We start from the raw sequence: 21,962 nt of genomic DNA, 5'->3' as shown, positions 1-21,962 counted from the left end.
GTCAAAGAAGTGACCTGTCACTTCTTTGGCCGTAATTGGAGCCGTTATTCATTGACTCCAATGAATAGCAGCGCTAATTACGGCCGTAATGGACGCGGCGTTCAAGCGCCTGCACATGCCGGTACGGCTGAAATTACGGGGATGTTTTCAGGCTGAAACATCCCCGTAATTTCAGCCGTAACGGACGCCCTCGTGTGAACATACCCTTACTGCTATCATGTCTTCTATACACTGCACACAGAGAAGAGTTCTGCTCTCCTATCTCTATCTGATATATACTAGTCCTTCTCAATGAATTAGAATATCATCAGAAAGTTAATTTCAGTAATTCAATTCAAAAAGTGAAGCACATATGTTATATAGATTCATTACACACAGTGATCTATTTCCAGCAGTTTTTTTCTTGTAATGTTGAGGATTATGGTAATAGTTAATGAAAACCCAAAATGTAGTCTCTTAGAAAATTGTAATATTTATATAAGCCCAATTTCAAATATGATTTTTAATACCGAAATGTTGGCCTACTGAAAAGTATGTACAGTATTTGCACGCAATACTTGGTCGGGGCTCCTTCTGCATGAATTACTGCATCAATGCGGCGTGGCATGGAGGCGATCAGCCTGTGGCACTGCTGAGGTGTTATGGAAGCCCAGGTTGCTTTGATAGCGGCCTTCAGCTCGTCTGCATTGTTGGGTCTGGTGTCTCTCATCTACCTCTTGACAATACCCCATAGATTCTCTATAGGGTTTAGGTCAGACGAGTTTGCTGGCCAATCAAGCGCAGTGATACTGTAGTTATTAAACCAGGTATTGGTACTTTTGGTGCCAAGTCCTGCTGGAAAATGAAATCCGCATCTCCATAAAGCGTGTCAGCAGAGGGAAGCATGAAGTGCTCTAAAATTTCCTGGTAGATGCTGCGCTGACTCTGGACTTGATATAACACGTATATATATATATACACACACACTCTATAAAGTCTATACACAGGGTATGTGTACACGACAACACCAGTTACGTCTGAAATTATGGAGCTGTTTTCGGGAGAAAACAGCTCCTGAATTTCAGATGTAATTGCATGTACTCGCGTTTTTTGCGGCGTCTTTTACGGACGTAATAGGAGCTGGTTTTCATTGGAGTCAATGAAAAACGGCTCCAATTACGTCCCAAGAAGTGTCCTGCACTTCTTTGACGCGGCCGTAATTTTACGCGCCGTCTTTTGACAGCGACGCATAAAATGACCGCTCGTCTGCACAGAACATCGTAAGACCCATTGCAAGCAATGGGCAGATGTTTGCCGACGTATTGGAGCCGTCTTTTCAGGCGTAATTCGAGGCGTAAAATGCCTCCATTACGCCTGAAAAATGGTCGTGTGCACATACTCTTAAAATGCCAGGTTTTTGTCATGTTGAATTATTTCAGAACTTTTTCCACCTTGTTTTGACAAACAAATTCCATTCAAATGGACAGGGGGTCGGCCACAGCTTTTATTTAACAAAGGGCAGGAAATAAAAATGTGAGGCCTTGCCAGTTGATTAAACCATGCTAGCTAATTCCTGGGTGGGCATGTTCTTGATGTTCAATGATGACTTGATGTCCAGGCAAGACTCTCCCTTCTGGTAGCTGTGGCATTTACTAAAAACAGAATAGCAGTGTCAGAATAACAAAGTTTTATCGAGAAAACCATCTTAGGCCCTGTTCACACTGAGTTTTTTTTTTCGGTGCTGATTTTGATGCGGAAACTGTCGAATCAGTGCCCCCCCCCCCCTTAAATTTTGATGGGAGGCAGAGGCAGAGGCAGTTTTTTTCCCCGGGCGGCTTTTAGCCGCTCGTGGGGGGGGGGGGGGGGTGGCATGTCCTTTCTTGCCGAGGTTTCCACTTCTGATCTCCCATTGAAATCAATGGGAGGCAGAAAAAAACAGCGGCACTAGTTTCTGAGCGTTTTTCACGTCGTTTTTTGCCCGCGGTCCGTGCATTAGCGTCATGCAACCAAAATACACCGCAAAAAAGCGCAGGCAGTTCAAAGTCCTGAAGGAATTTTGAGGCAGATTTTTTTTTTTTTTTCTGCCTGCAAAAAAACTAATAGGGAGGGTATGCATGGAAAATCGTCAGTCTTCACCAGATTACGCTGGTGCAAGTTTCCAGTGCGGCTCTATATAAACCCTCCCCTTAGGGTATGTCCACACTGAGGAAATTTCCGCCTCCCATTCGTTTCAATGGGAGTCGGACGCTTCTGTTTCTCTCCAGCTGATTTTCCGTTAGCGATAAAAAAGAAGCGTCCGGCTTGATCTTCGGGCGGATTTTGAAGTCAATAGGAGGAAGGAATCTTCCTACTGACGACGGGAATAGTTCCGCAGCGGATTTTGCGGCAGCACCTGCCACGCAAAATCCGCCGTGTGGATAGGGCCTTAACCCACCCCAGTAGTTCTGCTTCCTGAAAAGCCTTCAAACCAAAAAAGGACATATATTTACTTCACTTTTCCTAAAAAGCCTGGAAAAATAATTAAACCCCCCCCCCCCCCCACACTCATTAAGAAGGCATTTGACATAAAGGTCCTAGTGCCTTACAGGACAGTCATACTTGTTCAGTCTTTTTGTAATTGTGCTGTCGTGAACATAAACATTTCATGTGCTTCCAGAGGCCCGTAGGTCTAGACATTAAATCTGACCTTGGACTGGTTTTGCTGGGACGCACACTCCTGGGAAGATTGGCAACTGTCTTGAAGCTTCTCTGTGGCCAAGTTCACACAGTGCAGGTTTCATGCATATTTTGAATGTGTTTTTTAAGCCAAATCCAGTAAGGGGGCCTAAACAGAAGAGATTTAGAGAAGAAGGCCTTAAAGTTTTCTGTTCTGGATCCATTTCTGGTTTTCGCTTTAAAAATTTATTCAAAACCTCCATCAAATCTGCACACTGTGAAGAAGGCCTATTTGGTAACAATCCTTGTGGCTGAATGGTGAATTATTTGGAAATGGCCTTATTAGGGTCAGTTCACACGTTGCGTAAGTACCTCCGATTTTCCGCAACTGAAAAAACGCTCAAATTGACCTGCGATTTGGAATTTTATTCCACAGTATGTCAATTGTATTTGCGTAAATGCTTCTTATTTGTTGCAGGTTTTCCCCCATTGAATTGAAATGGGGTGGTAATACCCATGACAAATAGCAGTTGTTGTTTTTTTGCGGCTGGGTTCGGTGCGATTCCACAGAAAAAAGTGCAACTCAGAAAGACAAAAATTTTTATACTTACCCAGAAGTCTATGTTCCTCCCTCCAGCACGGCCTCCTGGGATGATGTTTTATCCCATGTGAACGCTGCAGCCAATCACAGGCTGTAGCGGCGGTCAAATGGAATGAAATGTCACCCCAAGAGGCCGGCCTGGGTGACGTCAGAGGGCCGGCCCCCTGGGATGACTCTTCATCCCATGTGACCGCCACTGCAGCCAATCCCAGGCTGCAACGGTCTCCTGGAATGAAGTGTCTAAGTGCTGCAGGTTTCTGCAGTGGACATTCCAGCCATACAAAAAATGAACCAGAGCTTATAGCCAAAAGTATGATTTTTTTTTTATTGAAAATACATGTAAGGACAAGGCCCTAGTATAATTAATGGAGCGAAACATGAAAATTGCTGGATAACATGTAGAGATACACAGGCTGTATTGAGTGGTTACAAGATATATTTCAGACCCAAAAAGGGTTCAATACTGATTATCCCGAAGGGGGAACAGGAGAAAGTGTCAGTGCATAGATACATCGCTTAAAAAAACAGCCTTACCCATAGCAGCAAAGAGATAGTGATCGATGTTCGCTCTACCACATAGCCCCCTACACAGTTTGGTGTGGTTTTTCGCCCGGAATTCCCTGCGGCGGACATGCTGCGTGCTTTTACACAGCGTATCCGCACCGTGTGAACTCCGGCTTGGGGCACGGTCCCACGTAACGTCAGCCACATGCGGTGAAAGCCTGGCTCAATTGCAATGTCCAATAGCTGCTTGATTTTGTCAGGTATTACCAGCCGGGTATTGTGCAGCCATTGGACATGGCATGTGGGCGTGGGACCGTACCCTTCCCAGATTGATTAGCGACAATCCCTAAAGTGTTATGGTTGATGTCCTTTGTTCTAGGCATGATGTAGACACACACCTGAGTTCTTCAGATCTTGTGCATTTGATTAGTTACACTTGGTTGCTAATTAGTTGTGGAAATAGGAAGGGTGTACTTATTTTATTCTGACCTACTTTCCTAATGTTGATTTTATTTTATTTTTAAAAATTACTACATATTAAAATCTGTTGTGTTTTGGGGTAAGCCATACGTAGCAGCTTCTGGTTGGCTGAAATCCATGGCAACACGCGGTTTTACCTCTTGATAACTTTTCAAATTGATAGTTAATGGCCGCATAGTTTTGCAGGTAAAACTGCTGTTTACATGAGAAACCACAAAGCCATTAACAATTGGTTTAAAATGTCCCACTGATTTGCAGTAAAATCACATGTGCAGATTTCAGCCACATTGCAGCTGTTCTTTGGCCGCCACTACCTGTGGCCTTACACTTTTTGTTGTCGCCAGAGGTTTTGTTAAAACGAGAACCGCAAAATAAAAACACAGAATGGATTCCCATTCTGTAGGACTGTAGGAACTTGCCTATTGATACCCATGCCATAAATATTTTGCGTGGTTGGGAACAGTTTTCCATTAACTTTGCTTCTGTTGCCGAAAAATTATTTATTTTGCCATTCCCATAATGGGGTTTTCCAATCACGGTTTACAAACTATGATGTGATAACAAAAAAAACTTTCTAGATAGTGATCAGATCCCATCAGTTTTACCAGTTCACATAGTAATTATTGCTGCAATCTCACGTTCTGGCAAACCCTTTCTGATGCTGCTTTATTAAAGTACAGAACCCCTAGAATTCATGCACTTCCTCCTATAGTGCACTATGTAGACCGATGTCTACAGTTAATAACGTCTATCAGTCTGACTTTCACATTTATTCGTCACATGAAGATCTAATGACCCTGCTTGTAAGACTATTTGTTTTGGATCCAGTGATAAAAGTCTGTGCAGAGACTCAACAAAACTGTGTGATTAGAGAATGACGAGCAAAGTAGTAGACGGAGTGCAGGATACCAGCAAAATCTACAATAACCTTTATATTGCCTAAGAACGTGGGTTTTTTTTTTTTTTGTTTTTTTTTTAATAGATCCTGTCGGATTGGTGAGGTGTAAGGGAGAAGGGGGTGTCCGACGGCGCTTGGTTGTCTAGGGGGTATTTTACATATCTAAATAGTACTTCAAAGGCTCGTTGTTCATTTCTATAAATAAAGTACTTTTATTAGGCCTGATTCACACGAACGTGTTAAACATCCGTGGGACGGCCGTTGAAACAGCGGCAGTCCCACGGACCTATGTAATTCAATGTGGTCGTTCACACAGCCGTTTCAACGGACTGTGTGAAGGGTCTGTGGGAAAATAGGACATGTCCTATCTTTTCACGCATCACGCATCCCTCCATAGACTCTCAACTATGGTGGATGCGTGACATCGGGTCCCGCAACGCTGAGCACGGATGCACCTCTGACGTGAAAAACTGCAGTTTTTCACGTCCGAGATGCGCAGCGCTTGTGTGAATCAGGCCTTACTGTACCCTACAATGGCACGGGGTGGTCAAGACTGTTACCGGTAGCTTCAGTGAGTGGTCACAATATATGGACAATGGTATTACGTACCATAACTGCCTGTGTGCCCCCGGTTAGCTGGGATTTACATCTTTCACACAAATCATTATCTTATTGGTCATTCAAACCTCCAGAAAAATTCCAGAACTTTCCTCCTACTTCACTGGAATGTGGATTGTAGAATCTTCATGGTCTTACTAGTCATGCAGGAAATGTCTGGAACTCTCCTTTACTGGTGTCCATCTTTATTTTGTCTACACTAAATCGCACATCTCCTTCCGACAGATCTTTAGATCTGCAATGTCAACAAGACTGCAAGGCAGTCTGCTGTTGGAGCAAACACGGACAGTATGTTTCCAGTCAGATCCTATAGTTTTCCAGGAGGTTAGTGGCACCACAAGGGTCTAGCAGCGGCCAGTTTGCCCCATCCGATCCAAAATGACATGCATGCGTTACTCCCCGTTATAATGTGACTGATAAGGTGATCACTGGGGTTGTTTTACTGGATCTTACTTGACCTTTAAGGTGTTGTTTATAATAAGAAAAAGGATCTGCCCCTGCCCCCTAGAAACAGCGCCACTCTTGTCCATGGGCTTTATCTAATATTGCAGCTCATTTCCATTCAAGTGTATGTAAATGTGTTGCAGCGCCACGGTGTGGTCAAACCCTCCCACTTATTAGACATTGACGGTATTTCCAATTGATATGTCTTTGGTAACTCCCCTTTAATGTAGATATATGGCTAACTATATAGATGATTTATCCGCTGCCTAGTTGTCAATATTGTTAAATCGCGTAAATTATATTAGGAAAAAAAGGAAAAATTGGATAATATCAGCTATATGCCAAGTTAAAAAGGTGACCTTTTAGCTGCTTTTCTTAGAGTTCTGCTACCTCTGTCATTCCTCCTGGAAATGTATGACTAAATTGACAACTGGGTGTTACCTTTCCATTTCTCAAAGGGGAGTGTCACTCTGTCCAATCAGTGCTGAGTGTGTCAGACTGTATTGGGACAGCAGCAAGTGGAATAGTAACTCCTAGTTGTCAAATTATTTATACAATTCCAAGGGGAAAACGGAGAAATGGCACAAAGCAGAATTATAAGAGATGCTCCAGCAGCGTCCTCCAACTATTTAACACCGACAGTTACTTTCTCTGTTTATCCGAGTCATAAAACCCACTTTGTTCTCTGTTAGGCTATGGTGGACACACGGAGCCAAAGCACTCCACCGGCAACAATATAATTCTACATAGAGACTATATGGTTAATATGTAATAAGGGAGTGGTGGTAAGGATTTAGCACCAGAAATTAGATTATCCATACAGAACAGGTGGGAATGATTATTACTTCATCCGATCTACATATTCATTTAAATATAATCTGATTTGGTAACTGCTGGTTGTGCTGTGTGGAATAATATAAATCTACCGATGCTTTTGTTGTGCGGCTTTTTGTATATTTTTGTAACAAAGCAGAGTTTATCAGGCAGAAAACACAGTAGCATGGGCACAGTTTCGAGATTTTCAGTATTCAGCGAGAACGTGTCACCATCTGCCTCATTGTCATGGTAACTGTATGTAAGATCGGTGACTGCTGCATGTAGTCGCACATCATGAACCCACATACATAGAAAAACAACTATCCTGATTATGAGTAGAGGAAGATCACCGCATACTACAATTTATCAACATGCCAACATTATTACTTATGATAAATAGACACCGGTAAGGAACGCCAGTATAGCGTCTGCCCTTTCACTACCCCATCTCCCCATTCCAATGTTTCATGCCAAGGATGGACTGATGCAGAACTTTTTTTTTTTTGTATAGTTAACCATGTGGGTTTGTCACATTGAATATGGAAAATAATTTGGGCTAAAATTCCAAATTGTAGCGTGTAACCAGCTCTGTTGCTTCTTGAATATTGTCATTCATGCCATGTAAATGCTTCGGTTTTCATCAAAACATCAATAAATGTTAAAAAAAAACAAAAAAAAACCTGTCATCTCCAGGCTCAGAATCACACAAAACGATAAGACTATGTTTATTGATAGAGTGATAAAGACCCCCATAAATTGATAAGACTTTTCATCTGTACCCATGAGCATGTAAAATGAGCACTCTTTACCATCAGTGCAGATTGTGTCATTTGGTTCCCCTGGCATCAGTTAAACCCACTGTGGGTAAGATAGTTTTCAAAGATGGGAAATTGTGTCAGGGCCTGAGAATAGAGAGATGTCTCGTCAACCATAGGTATTCGAGAAAGATTTCAGTATCTGGCAGCTTTAGGGCCATATGGGCATCACTGTTGAACGCAGTTGCTTTATGTTACATCCCTGCAGGAGAAAGAACGGTGTATGATATAGCCTAACTGTAGGGTTGTCTGGTGCCTTAGACTCCACCATCCAGTACGTCACACCTTAAATCACGTATGGCTTTAAAATGTTTGTCTGCTCTTACACAATTAAGCAGAACAGAGCTGCGTGAGTCTCACAACATTTCGCCCAGAATGTCCGCTGTGGAAAACTGCAGCACTTAGACGGGCCTGCTAGCAGGCTGCCCACTTGGGGTGACGTTGCAGCGGCGGTCACATGGGATGAAGCCCGTCATCCAGACAAGCCTCTTGGGATGACATTTCATCACACGTGACTGCCGCTACAGCCTATGTTTGGCTGCAGTGGTCACACTGGATGAAACATGATTCCAGAAAAACGGGCCAAAGGAAGAAACACTGACTCCTGGGTAAGTGTAAAATTTTTTTTTTCTGTGTTGCGTTTTCGCAACGAACCCGCCGCAAAAAAAACACGCAACAACTGCTATTTGTTGCGGGTTTTACCTCCCCGTTGAATTCAAAGAGGAAAACCTGGAAAAAATAAGCAGCGCCTACACAAATACAATTGACATGCTGCGGAATAAAATTACGCACCACAGGTCAATCTGAGTGTTTTTTTCTGCTCCGTATATACACAGCGTATGGACTTGTAGAAATCTAAGCACATGCTGCAGAAATAAACCCATTCAAATGTACAGAACAGATTTTTAGTAGCAGAAACTGCCTGTGTGAACGAATCCTACAGCTGGATTCGCATGGGAGAGAAATACTTCAGATTTTCCGTACGGAAAATACAACGCGGATTACAGTTCCAGCTACGTGGATGATACGTGGATGATACTTCTATACACAACGCAAAGCTAGTAAAAGTAGTAAAAACGCCCCGATGTACGCACATAATACACGCCCAGTTGTACTTTTACTTTTCAACACGCCCAGTTGTACTTTTGCAAGCCTCATTTGCATAAATACGAAAATGGTCATAACTTGGCCAAAAATGCTCGTTTTTTAAAAATAAAAACGTTACTGTAATCTACATTGCAGCGCCGATCTGCTGCAATCTGGTGACAGAGCCTCTTTAAATTATTTCTTTTATTTTTAAGGTTTTAGATAGAGATATATAGATATATTATTTATTTAGCAGAATATAAACCGATGTGCGAATACTAAAATTTAGTTGCAGGGTTTGGTCTTTATTAAATGGGTTCGCTGCCAATTTTACTAATGGGGCAGAAACGCAACTGGAAAGGCTGATATGTCTGTCCAGCGTGAAGCAGGTGTTTATTATGCAATTTTTTTTTTCATTGCACAGTTACAGCAGTGTTGTGGTGGTCTCTTTTATATGAATGTTCATAACAGGTGCCCAGGCTATTTGCCCATATTAGGAGTCTTGAAGAAATGTGTATGGCACAAGGAGGAAAAGGACAGACTTTCCAGTTATTAAGCGACGTCTCCGCACAGTCACATCTCATTTTGCATACTTTAGTGGCGGTATTTTATACACTAATTTAATTTCTTATCCGCAACACATTGTGATTGACAGACCATCTGTCATAAACTGGTCTTCCAAATTGCTGATGTACGCTCAACCTTGTTTTGTTATTGAACGTTCTGCAGCTTCTAATTGTGTTACGTGAAATAACCTAATATTGGAGCTGTTTTTGCAGGTTTGTCATCTACGGTTCTACAGTGGTCTTTTTATATTACCCCTATATTTGTATCATTATTCTGGAATGTGGCTTTTATAAAACTTTGGTGTAATGTTTTTTTGGATACAATTTTAAATCCGCCCGGGTGCCTCCACACAAGGGAAGTATTACCGGACGTTATCTATTGGATAAATCCAGTACATAATTGTCAATTAAAACACAACACAAAATATATATGCTGTTGTTTAGGCCTCATGCACACTTCCGTCGGCCGTTGAACGCCGTTATTGACGGTCCTGTCACACACGGGCTTGACACGGATGGCTTCCGTGTTCAGCTCGTTGTTTCACGGACCAAATTTAATGAGAAGGCCGAGACTGTTCAGTCAAAAACGGGCAGGAGTAGGACCTGCCCTACTTTTGACGGAACGGCCGTGCGGTTCCGTTAAAACAACGGAAGAGTGCATGGCCCCATTGAAATGAATGGGTTCAAGGTTCTATCCGTGACAACGGATAGCACCCTGAAGGTAAAAACCGAAGTGGGCATGGGGCCTTAGAGGGTGGGGGGCGATCGTTCCCCACCTTAATCCACCCCTTGATAGCCATGACATCCATAGTAGGCTGAGGCTGTTCTATGACAACAACTAGGATGTCGGTTCAAGAAGAGAGCAACGATGACAAGTGTTTCTCCATGTTTCCTAAGAACCCCATCTACAATATGCTACTGTATACGGTATGTGGCTTCAGAGGGGGAAAATGCGGCCTAGTAAATTCCATGTGAAAACTGTAAGTGCAGTTCTTTTATGTGGTACCAAACCTGTTTTCTTGAGACACCGTATGGTCTCTATGGCCCTTTTGTGTTGGTTTTCTTTCCATTTACTTCAATGGGGTAAAACTATGCAATAGAAAATCACATATAAAAATGGATTTTTACATGCAATACCACGCCTGCAGTTTTCAGTAGGAAACCGTTCTAGAAACATTGTGACAGGTGTGTGAACTTGGCCTAAGGCATGCTGGCAGATGAAAGCTGTGAACGGACTAGTTGCAATAAGCAGTTCCTCCACTTAGTGATGTAGTTATTGGCATACTGACGTACTAGTCACTACCTGCAGTCATACTGTGTTATATTATTACCTCCTGTTTTGTGTCATGTGAAACCTCATGACTGTCCCTCACAGGCCACATACTCCAAACCTCTATTACGATGATATGATCATCTGTAAAATTATAATATTTCTGTTAGCCTCCGATACTGGCTCAACTAGCTACGCTGTAAGCTGTTGCATAAAACCGAATCGCTGGTTCTGTAATAAATTAGGCAGTAAAAATAAATCTATTTAACATGTTCAAGGTGCGACCCCTATTACCTTACTGCCGCAACAGACCTCAAAATGGTTTCAAAAATTGTGTTGGAAGATTTTAATTAAGTGCTATGTTGTAAGGATTGATCGCACGACAACTTTAGTAACTTGGCACTACGTGCCCAGCCGGCTTTTTATAGGATCCACAGCTATAGTAAACCTGATATTGTGTTTACGTTCCATCCTATATGTTGCAGATCTATTTAGTGAGTAGTTGTGGTATTTCATTTTGCATTTCCTGTGGTGTTGAGAATGAACTATGAATACACATCATTCGATTCAGTTACCGGACCGTGTATGACAAGTAATTCAGAAAGTATACAAAATGAAGGGGGGGGGGAGGAAAAAAATAAATCCATGTCTGGAAGGATTCCTGTTCCTCTCTCACTGTTGGGGTTTTTCTCTCTGACTGTCTATTAATTCTACTTACTGCACTGGTTTTAGTGTATGGAAGGAATGTATAGAATCTCCTTGTATTATTTCTGAGGTTAGGGAAAACACCAAAGGTTGTAAATTGTCCTAAGCAGGGGCCTCCGCACATCTTGTTTTCGTCAGTACTGTGCTTCAATTTTCCACTGTTTAACAGCACAAACAGCAAATGTCAAAATAATTGAATTATCCTGGATACTCCTTATAGACTGTTATTTAACATTAGTCCATAAATGATAAAGCAGGGATCTGCCTACTCATTGTAAAATTAGGCTTAACTCCGTTTAAATAGATCTTAATCCCAATAAACAAAAACTTTACATGTGCCTATTCTGTAAGTCTGTACATTTATTTCACTTGAAAGAGCAACTGGATATGCTCCAGAGTTGCTCTTGGTAATGTTTTCTGTGGGGCATCAAGTGTTTAATTCTTCTACAGTGCCCCCAAAGGACAAATGAAGCATTAGACGGATGGCTCACTCTGCTCTGGCCAATAGAGGAGGGGCCTGAACAGGGGATCTTCTTTATTTTCTAATATAATACTTGGAAATTTATTTATTTTTTTAAAACCAGACAACCCTCACAACTATCAGCATGGGTAGTTTCCTGCTCCATTGTACATAATTGGAGAATGTCGACTTGTTAAACATCTATTTCTTGCACTTAGCCTGTAAAAAAGGATTTAGAAGAGCGTATAATTTAATAGTATGTAGTTCCATGTGTTATTTCTTGCCAGAATTTCCACAGGTCTGAGGTTTACGAAGTGGTGCATTTGTCCCCCCCCACCAGACAAATTTCTGTACACTTTACATGTATATAATCAGGTCTGTACAAATCCCAGGTAGCCAAGAAATATTCTTTTGGGGTTTTCAAATGACTATAAAATAAAATTGCCTATTGGGTTGGTCTTAGTGGGTTTTTAAAGCCTTTAGTATTTTGTTTACCCCAGATATCTCTATCTATCGATTTATCTACATATCTTATAAGTGACTATATTTTGTGATTACATGAAGGTTAAAGAATTGTCCACAAAATATGCCATGTCAGATTGATGCGGGTCCCACCTCTGGGACCCACACCTATCTCTAGAACAGGGCCTCCTAAACCCTGTCATACCTTTCTCTGTTCCCGCTGCCTCCCGGGCCACTTCCTGATTACATAGTTACATAGTTAGTACGGCTGAAAAAAGACACATGTCCATCAAGTTCAACCAAGGGAAGGGAAAAGGGAAGGAAAAATTTCTACACATAGGAGCTAATATTTTTTTGTTCTAGGAAATTATCTAACCCTTTTTTAAAGCCATGTACTGTCCCTGCTGTGACCAGCTCCTGCGGTAGGCTATTCCATAGATTCACCGTTCTCACAGTAAGGAAGGCTTGTCGCCTCTGCAGCTTGAACCTTTTTTTCTCCAGACGGAGGGAGTGCCCCCTTGTTTTTTGAGGGGGTTTTACAAGGAACAGGATTTCACCATATTTTTTGTATGTGCCATTAATATATTTATATAAGTTAATCATGTCCCCCCTTAGTCGTCTTTTTTCAAGGCTAAATAGGTTTAATTCTTTCAATCTTTCCTCATAACTTAAATTCTCCATGCCCCTAATTAGCTTTGTTGCTCTTCTTTGTATTTTTTCCAACTCCAGGGAATCCTTTCTATGAACTGGAGCCCAGAACTGAACTGCATATTCTAGATGAGGCCTCACTAATGCTTTGTAAAGTGGTAATATTACATCCCTGTCCTGCGAGTCCATGCCTCTTTTAATACACGACAATATCCTGCTGGCCTTTGAAGCAGCTGATTGACATTGCATGCTGTTATTGAGTTTATGATTTACAAGTACACCCAGATCCTTCTCCACAAGTGAATCCGCTAGTGTAGCTCCCCCTAGGACATATGATGCATGCAGGTTGTTGGTACCCAGATGCATAACTTTACATTTATCTACATTAAACTTCATCTGCCAAGTGGACGCCCAAACACTTAGTTTGTTTAAAGAGGCTCTGTCACCAGATTTTGCAACCCCTATCTGCTATTGCAACAGATAGGCGCTGCAATGTAGATTACAGTAACGTTTTTATTTTAAAAAAACGAGCATTTTTGGCCAAGTTATGACCATTTTTGTAGTTATGCAAATGAGGCTTGCAAAAGTCCAAGTGGGTGTGTTTAAAAGTAAAAGTCCAAGTGGGCGTGTATTATGTGCGTACATCGGGGCGTTTTTAATACTTTCACTAGCTGGGCGCTCTGATGAGAAGTAACATCCTCTTCTCTTCAGAACGCCCAGCTTGTGACAGTGCAGATCTGTGACGTCACTCACAGGTCCTGCATCATGACGGCCACATCGGCACCAGAGGCTACAGTTGATTCTGCAGCAGCATCAGCGTTTGCAGGTAAGTCGATCTTACCTGCAAACGCTGATGCTGCTGCAGAATCAACTGTAGCCTCTGCTGCCGATGTGGCCGTCACGATGCAGGACCTGTGAGTGACGTCACAGATCTGCACTGTCACAAGCTGGGCGTTCTGAAGAGAAGAGGATGTTACTTCTCTTCACAGCGCCCAGCTAGTAAAAGTATTAAAAATGCCCCGATGTACGCACATAATACACGCCCACTTGGACTTTTACTTTTAAACACACCCACTTGGACTTTTGCAAGCCTCATTTGCATAATTACAAAAATGGTCATAACTTGGCCAAAAATGCTCGTTTTTTAAAAATAAAAACGTTACTGTTCTCTACATTGCAGCGCCTATCTGCTGCAATAGCAGATAGGGGTTGCAAAATCTGGTGACAGAGCCTCTTTAAATCTGCCTGCAATTCATGAACATCTTCCATAGACTGAACTATATTACATAGCTTGGTGTCATCTGCAAAAATAGAAATAGTGCTATTAATCCCATCTTCTATATCATTAATAAATAAGTTGAATAATAGTGGTCCCAGCACTGAACCCTGGGGTACACCACTTATAACCGGGGACCATTCAGAGTAGGAATCATTGACCACAACTCTCTGGATACGGTCCTTGAGCCAATTCTCAATCCAATTACAAACTATATTTTCTAAACCTATAGTCCTTAATTTACCCATTAGGCGTCTATGGGGGACAGTGTCAAATGCCTTTGCAAAGTCCAAAAACACTAAATCCACAGTGGCCCCTCTGTCTAGACTTCTGCTCACCTCTTCATAAAAACAGATTAGGTTAGTTTGACAACTTCTGTCCTTAGTAAAACCGTGCAGGCTGTCACTTATAATGCTATTTATTGTCACATAATCCTGTATATAGTCCCTCAATAGCCCCTCAAACATTTTCCTCACGATGGATGTTAAGCTTACTGGTCTATAATTACCTGAGGAAGACCTAGAGCCCTTTTTGAAAATAGGCACCACATTTGCCCTGCGCCAGTCCCTTGGCACTATACCAGTCACTAGAGATTCTCTGAATATTATGAAAAGGGGGACAGAAATAACTGAACTAAGCTCCTTAAGGACTCTAGGGTGTAACCCATCTGGTCCCGGGGCCTTGTGCACATTTATTTTATTTAATTTAGCTTGGACCATATCTACATTCATCCAATTCAGTATATCAACTGATATATTAACAGCACTGGCACCGGCTACATCAGCTGCTCTTTCTTCTGTTGTATATACAGAGCTAAAGAACCCATTTAGTAACTCTGCCTTCTCTTGATCCCCTGTGATCAACTCCCCATTACCATTATCTAGGGGTCCTACATGTTCAGACCTTGGCTTTTTAGCATTTATATACTTGAAGAATTTTTTGGGATTTGTTTTACTATCCTTGGCCACCTGCCTTTCATTTTGTATTTTTGCTAATTTTATTACATTTTTACAGATTTTATTAAGCTCTTTATATTTTACAAAGGCTACAGCTGTACCCTCAGATTTGTATTTTTTAAATGCCCGTTTTTTGTCGTGTATTGCCCCTTTCACAGAAGGTGTAAGCCATGTGGGGTTTAATTTGAGTCGTTTATACTTGTTACCTATAGGAATAAATTTTGCACTATAATAACTCAAAGTAGATGTGAAAATCTCCCATTTATCATTTGTTCCATTATTTGACATTCGTTCTTCCCAGTCTATATCCTGAATTGCAGCCCTCATCCTGGGGAAATTGGCTTTCTTAAAATTAAATGTTTTTGCCCTCCCAGCCTGCGTTTGTTTTTTACAGTATAGGTAAAATGTAACTATATTATGATCACTGTTACCGAGGTTTTCACGAACATTGACATTCCCAACAAGCTCTGCATTATTAGAAATTACCAGATCCAACAGAGCTTCACCTCTAGTCGGGTCTTCCACAAACTGGCCCATAAAATTTTCCTACATTATCACTACAGTACCCGCCTGTGCAGCCCGCTCCATCTGTTTATATAGCTGAACTTCCATCTCCTCAGTTATATTGGGGGGTCTATAGATTACACCAAAAGTAATTTTTTCAGTGTTTACCTCCCTTTCTAGTTCGACCCACAAGGTTTCAACCTCCTCACAGTCTTCACCCACTATTGTCTCTTTCACACTCGCCTTCATATCACTTCTCACATACAGACATACACCACCACCTTTCCTATTTGTCCTGTCTTTCCGAAAAAGTGTAAAACCCTGTAGATTTACAGCGCAGTCATGTGAAGAGTCCAGCCATGTTTCAGCAACACCAACTATATCTATATTTTCTTCCATTATCAAGGCCTCCAGCTCCCCCATTTTGCTTGCTAGACTTCTGGCATTTGTGAACATACACTTTAACTTGCCTGTCAGTTTTTCACTTTTATTATCAGAAATGTGATTTGACATTAATCGGGCCTTTTTATTTACACTGATGTTTTGTAACGAAAGGATCTCCTTATCTTGTTGTCTAGTCCTCTCCCCACATTCTGTTTCTCCCCCCACCAATATAGTCTGACCCCTCTCTAACCTGGCTACCCCTTTTTTTTCTACATTGACCTCCCTCCTCAGCCCTAGTTTAAATACTCCGCCACCCCAGCTAGAATTCTCTCCCCCAGCACAGCGGACCCCCTTCCATTTAGGTGCAAATCATCTGCAGAATACAGTTTGTACCCCAATGAAAAGTCAGCCCAGTGCTCTAGGAACCCAAATCCTTCTCCTCTACACCAAGACTTCAGCCATGCATTTAACTCCCTGAGCTCCCGCTGTCTTTCCTGTGATGCGCATGGCACAGGCAGTATTCCTAAGAATACTACTTTGGAGGTCCTTCCCTTCAGCTTGTAGCCTAGTTCTTTAAAATTATTCTTAAGGCTCCTCCACCTACCATTTATTCTGTCGTTGGTACCGACATGGACCACGACAGCTGGATCATCACCAGCCCCTCCCAGCAATTTGTCCACCCGTTCCACCACATGCCGAACCCTGGCACCAGGGAGACAGCAAACCATTCGGTTGAGGTGGTCTTGGCGACAAATTATTCTATCCATCTTCCTGATTATAGAATCCCCTACGACTATCAATTGTCTTGGTTTACCTGCATTGCCATCCCGCCGACTACTAGCTGGGCTGTTCTCCCGGCTGTTAGGGAGATCAGTATCCACTAGGGCTGCCATTTCTGAGACTGACACCCTCGCATCATCACCCAACTTGGCAATTTTGCCTGGAATGTCAGAAACCGGATCGGCCTTCCTTTTCTTTGACCCCTTTCTACTGCCCCTAACTACATTAACCCAGTTACTTACCTGATCCTGCTCACCCATGTCTTCACCCTCCAGTTGTAACCCACTAACTGCATGCTCCGTGAGCAGCAAGCTCAGCTCAAGATTGTCTATCCTCCTCAGTGTTGCATTCTGCTCCTCCAGAGCATGGTTGGAAATTACGCGAGCTACGCGGTTTCCGTAACTGCCATTCACACTTATGGGAGTTACGAAAACAGTTTGCAGAATTTCCGACCATGTAATCAGGAAGTGGCCCTAAAATTATCCTGTGGATATGCTATAAATATCCCTGAAAGGCAAACCCCTTTAAATGGAGTTGAGCTGCAGTACCAGACACAACCCATGGACAGGTGTAGCATTGTTGCTAGAAGAAATTGGCCATGTCTTTATGATCCTGGACAACCTCTTTAAAGTGCAACTAAATGTTCAACAAACTTCTGACATGTCACAGTGACATGTCAGAGGTTTTGATTGGTGGGATCCGAGCACTGAGACCCCCACCAATCGCTAAAATGAAGCGGCAGAAGCGCTCGTGTGAGCACTCCGCCACTTTGTTTCTGTTTGGCCTTTTCCGGAAATCAATGTATCGGAGTACGGGCTCAATAGAAAGTCTGAGCCCGTGCTCCGATACATCGGCTTTCTGGAAAAAGGTGAACAGAAACTAAGCGACTCAGCCCTCACACGGGCGCTTCTGCCACTTCGTTTTAGCGATTTGGTGGGGGTGCTCGGACCCCCACCAATCAAAACTTCTGACATGTCAGAAGTTTGTTGAACGTTTAGTTACCCTTTAAAGATACGTTTAAAAAGAAGAGCCATAAAAACAGAAGTCACAAAACACATTGAATTAAACATAATCTCTCAATTTCTAGAATGCCATCTGTGCCGCCTTTCTCTTTCCTTAACATGCATTCATCATGCATCAATAAGTTATTTAAAGTGTTCTTTAGGCAGTGGCTAGGATCCCAGAAGGTTGTTGGCGAAGCATTCCTTAATAATAACCGCCATCACATTCCGAAAAGCAGCAGCCCTGGGCCTTTTTCCAAGAATCCAACGCAAACATGCCATAAAGTTGTATTAATTACGCGTGTGTGTGGACCTGCTTAACTGAACCCAGAGAGGACTCCCAAAATAGACTTTAACAATAGGAAAAGTGCATAACCTATTTCTGTATGCATTTCTCTCTGCAGCAGTGGATTTCCATATTTACCTATTCCATTGCCAGCATGTGACAGTGGCGGTGTAAAATATGTTTTATGTGCAGAGCTTGGTTCTTTCTCTTAAAAAGGGTACAGTATGCACACGGATATCTTGTTAAAAACGTGTCAAGGAAAGAAGAAAAATATAACTATTTTATTAGAAATGTGCAGTTTTAGAAATCCTATATATGTATAAAGTAGAAAAAATGTTTTACTAAAAAGATTTGTGTAATGGTAGTGTGGTTTTAAAGTTAAAGACCAGTGAAAGATACATTATTACTAGCAAAGTATGCGAAAGAAAACAACACCCCAAACCTCAAGAGCCGCAACAAAAATATAATAATCATCTTCAAGGGATGTAGCCCACTTGGTCTGTACACTATGGTGTCTGGTTATCTGATCTCACTTTATATATACCTGGTCATTTTTATAATACGAAGGGTAAGGACAGATGTAGTAGCCAGGGCACAGCCGTGATGTGGCCACACAGCGAGCCTTCATGTGGTTTTACAGAAAATTGGTGCGATGTTAAATGGTTGTTAATGTCCATGCATTTTTGCAGGTAAATAACGGTCTGCAGCCACTGCGTGTGTCCTTACCCTAAGGGTATGTGCACACGACCTACTTTCAGACGTAATTCAGGCGTATTACGCCTGAAAAGACGGCTCCAATACGTCTGCCCATTGCCTGCAATGGGTTTTTACAATGTTCTGTGCAGACGAGCTGTCATTTTACGCGTCGCTGTCAAAAGGCGGCGCGTAAAATTACAACCACGCGTCAAAGTGCAGGACACTTCTTGGGACGTTTTTGAAGCCGTTTTACATTGACTCCAATGAAGAACAGCTCCAATTACGTCCGTAAAAGACGCCGCGAAAAATGCGAGTACATGCAAAAACGTCTGAAATTCCAGAGCTTTTTTCGCCTGAAAACAGCTCCGTAATTTCAGACGTATTTTGCGTTGTCGTGTGAACATACCCTTATAAACTTCTTTATATAGCTATTTTCAATTGTCAACCTCAGGTCAGTCAGCCAAAGAAAGGTAAATGTTTGACGCTAAAGTGCTTACCTAGACTTATCAACATTATCTCAATACAGGATGACTTATGTTTTTGTCTTATTTGTAACCTAAAAATTATGTATAGGCTAGGTTTTATGAACTTTATTAAAATATATATATTTTTTTCCGTAATGCAATGTACTCCTATTGGTGTTGTACTATTAGGATGAAGTCACACGCTGCGGAATTGCTATAGATTTTCTGTGCGGATTCCTCATCCACATGTAGCGGAAAAAATCTGCATGGAATTTGGGGCATGCTGCAGATTTTTGAATCCGCAACGTGTTAATTCTATACTTATATACAGTCCTTCGGAAGAAAAAGGCTTAAAAACTCCCAAAAACATGTAATTGACCAAAATCTAACCTTTATAGGAGCAAATAAACCATGATTTACACACTAATAAATTAAAACCTAATCAATTTTATTTGAATTTGTTAATAAAACAAACCGATAAAAGAAGGATGATATCAACAATAGACCAGGCTGAAAATGTTGTACATATCTATCTCTTAGGCCCCATTCACACGAGCGTGATTCACGTCCATGTGCTGTGCATTGAAACAACGCACGGCACACGGACCCATTGATTTCAATGGGGCCATTCACACATGCGTGATTTTTCACGCAGCGAGAGTCTGCTGCATGAACTCACTGCATGTCCTATATTGGTGCGTGATCACACACCTACGCTTCCATTGAAGTCAATGGGCGCATGAAGACCACGCACCGCACACGGATGCCCTTGCGTGTGATTTGCGTGATTTGCCTATCAATTGTTGACAATCATTTAAAAAAAGGAAAGATGTGCTTTGCGAGTGTGTGTGAATAACGCATTCCACTCGCAAAGCACACTGATGCACAACGCAACATACACGGACCCGATTTTAAAATCCGTGCGTGTTTCATACATGTGTAAATAGTCTCATTGATTCAACGGTGTACTGGTCCGCAAAAACAAATGGAATACATATATAAAAAATGCTCGTCTGAAAGTGATCTTACTTAAATATTATTTGAAAAATAAAGTGGAATCGATGTGACGTAGAAAGGCGTTACGTTTAGGAAAATAAAATCTATAAAACAAATCTCTTTATTTTAGAGCACCTGAAGGGTTGGTGTCACGAGTAGAGGCCAAGGGTTAAGCTCAATCTGCCCCCTCCCCTCCCCCGTGTGTATCTCTTCATTCAGTAACTGGCGATAAAACCTTGTAGAAAATCAGACCTAAGCGTATCATCTCTATCTTTCTCTTAACCAAGTCAAGTTTCCTACTGACGTAAGTGAAGTGTTATCTCTGGTGATTACTACTCTTAATGCATGACTGCTTGACCATATGCAGTATAGAGAATAATTACTAAGTAAGTGTGATATGGATTTTCTTTACACATTTTAGGTGACTAATGACCCATAAACCACAGAGTGGAACGAGAGGCCAATGAGGTAATTATATATACATAAAACATATACATGTATGTCATTGTTCTAGCCAGCCTGACAAAGCATAAAACGGAACGTTGCATCAGATAACAGCTAGTTCTTTAGTGCATGGCTAAAAACTCAATTCAACCCTTTCTTAGGCTGCGTTCACATCTGCGTCAGTGTTACGTTGGAACGGAGCCCTGACTGACACAAACAGAAACCAGAGGTTTCCATCACCATTGATTTCAATGGTGACTGATCCGGTGCAAATGGTTTCCGTTTGTCTTCTTGTTGCAGGGGTTCCGCCGTTCCCCCTATATGGTTTTGAGTCCTCAAAACTGCTGACAGATTACCTTTAATTGCGTAGTCGACTACGGTATCCATTCTGTTCACGCAGATGTGAACGCAGCCAAAAGCACGATGACAACCTATATGGCTACCATGATAAAAAGGTTGTCCTCTAGCTTTGCCGGAGTGATGGATTGTCTAGGAATGCCGGTATATGAGAGTGAGGGATGCGTTTTGTCATGCAGGAGTCCGGGAAAGCCGATTAACAACCGATGTGGGCACTATAATGGCGGTCAAATGGCTGGTCATCCACCTTTCCCCACATACAGATATAGCTAAGAAATGTCTGACTAAAATTTATAACGATGCGGAAGAAAAGGGACAACTCAAGGATTCACTTTTTTGAATTTTTATTTTAGGTGTAAAAGCTCCTTAATGTTAAAAAGCAAATGAGTAAAATAAATTGTGTTTACTGAAAGCGAGCGAAGACTGTGTACTGTATCTATGGTGTATTTTTCCCTCCGTGCCGGTACAGTTTATTGCTCAGCTCGCTCCCATTCTTGGCGGCTGTCATGGTAACCAGCAAGACCATGTTGCTAAAAATGCCTGGGTCAATAGTTCCAGGCAGGGTAGGTTTCTGTGGTGCTATGTTAAAGGCCTCTATAGAGCCGACCATGATCTATTTGACAGCTAACAGATTTATTACAAAACAAAGCAATGCCATTTCCACCAGCCGCTTATCCCACTGTGTTTAAAAAAAACAAAACAAGTTCTCGAAGCATTAGTGGTTTTTGTTTTTTTCCTCACATCAGATTCCGCGCAGTTTTTTGGGCATTATGGATACACATCAATTGTTCTTTATCCATGTAGTATTTAT

At 41.8% G+C, this 21,962-nt stretch overlaps 1 protein-coding gene across 2 annotated transcripts in view; it reads left to right on the top strand.

Annotated features, from left to right (window-relative positions):
- Nucleotides 1-21,962, top strand: part of NR4A1 (nuclear receptor subfamily 4 group A member 1) — a 50,041-nt gene that overhangs the window by 6,266 nt on the left and 21,813 nt on the right. The window contains exon 2 of one of the 2 annotated variants that reach the window (XM_075852235.1): nt 20,772-20,818. The exons of the other annotated variant lie outside the window; for it this stretch is intronic. The gene's annotated coding sequence lies outside the window, so the exon portion shown is untranslated. The remainder of the gene's footprint in view (nt 1-20,771; nt 20,819-21,962) is intronic. 2 annotated transcript variants of the gene reach the window in all.

This window comes from Rhinoderma darwinii, chromosome 2 (assembly GCF_050947455.1).
Source record: "Rhinoderma darwinii isolate aRhiDar2 chromosome 2, aRhiDar2.hap1, whole genome shotgun sequence".
Taxonomy (NCBI): Eukaryota; Metazoa; Chordata; class Amphibia; order Anura; family Rhinodermatidae; genus Rhinoderma; species Rhinoderma darwinii.
This window is presented reverse-complemented; position numbering and strand designations above follow the sequence as displayed.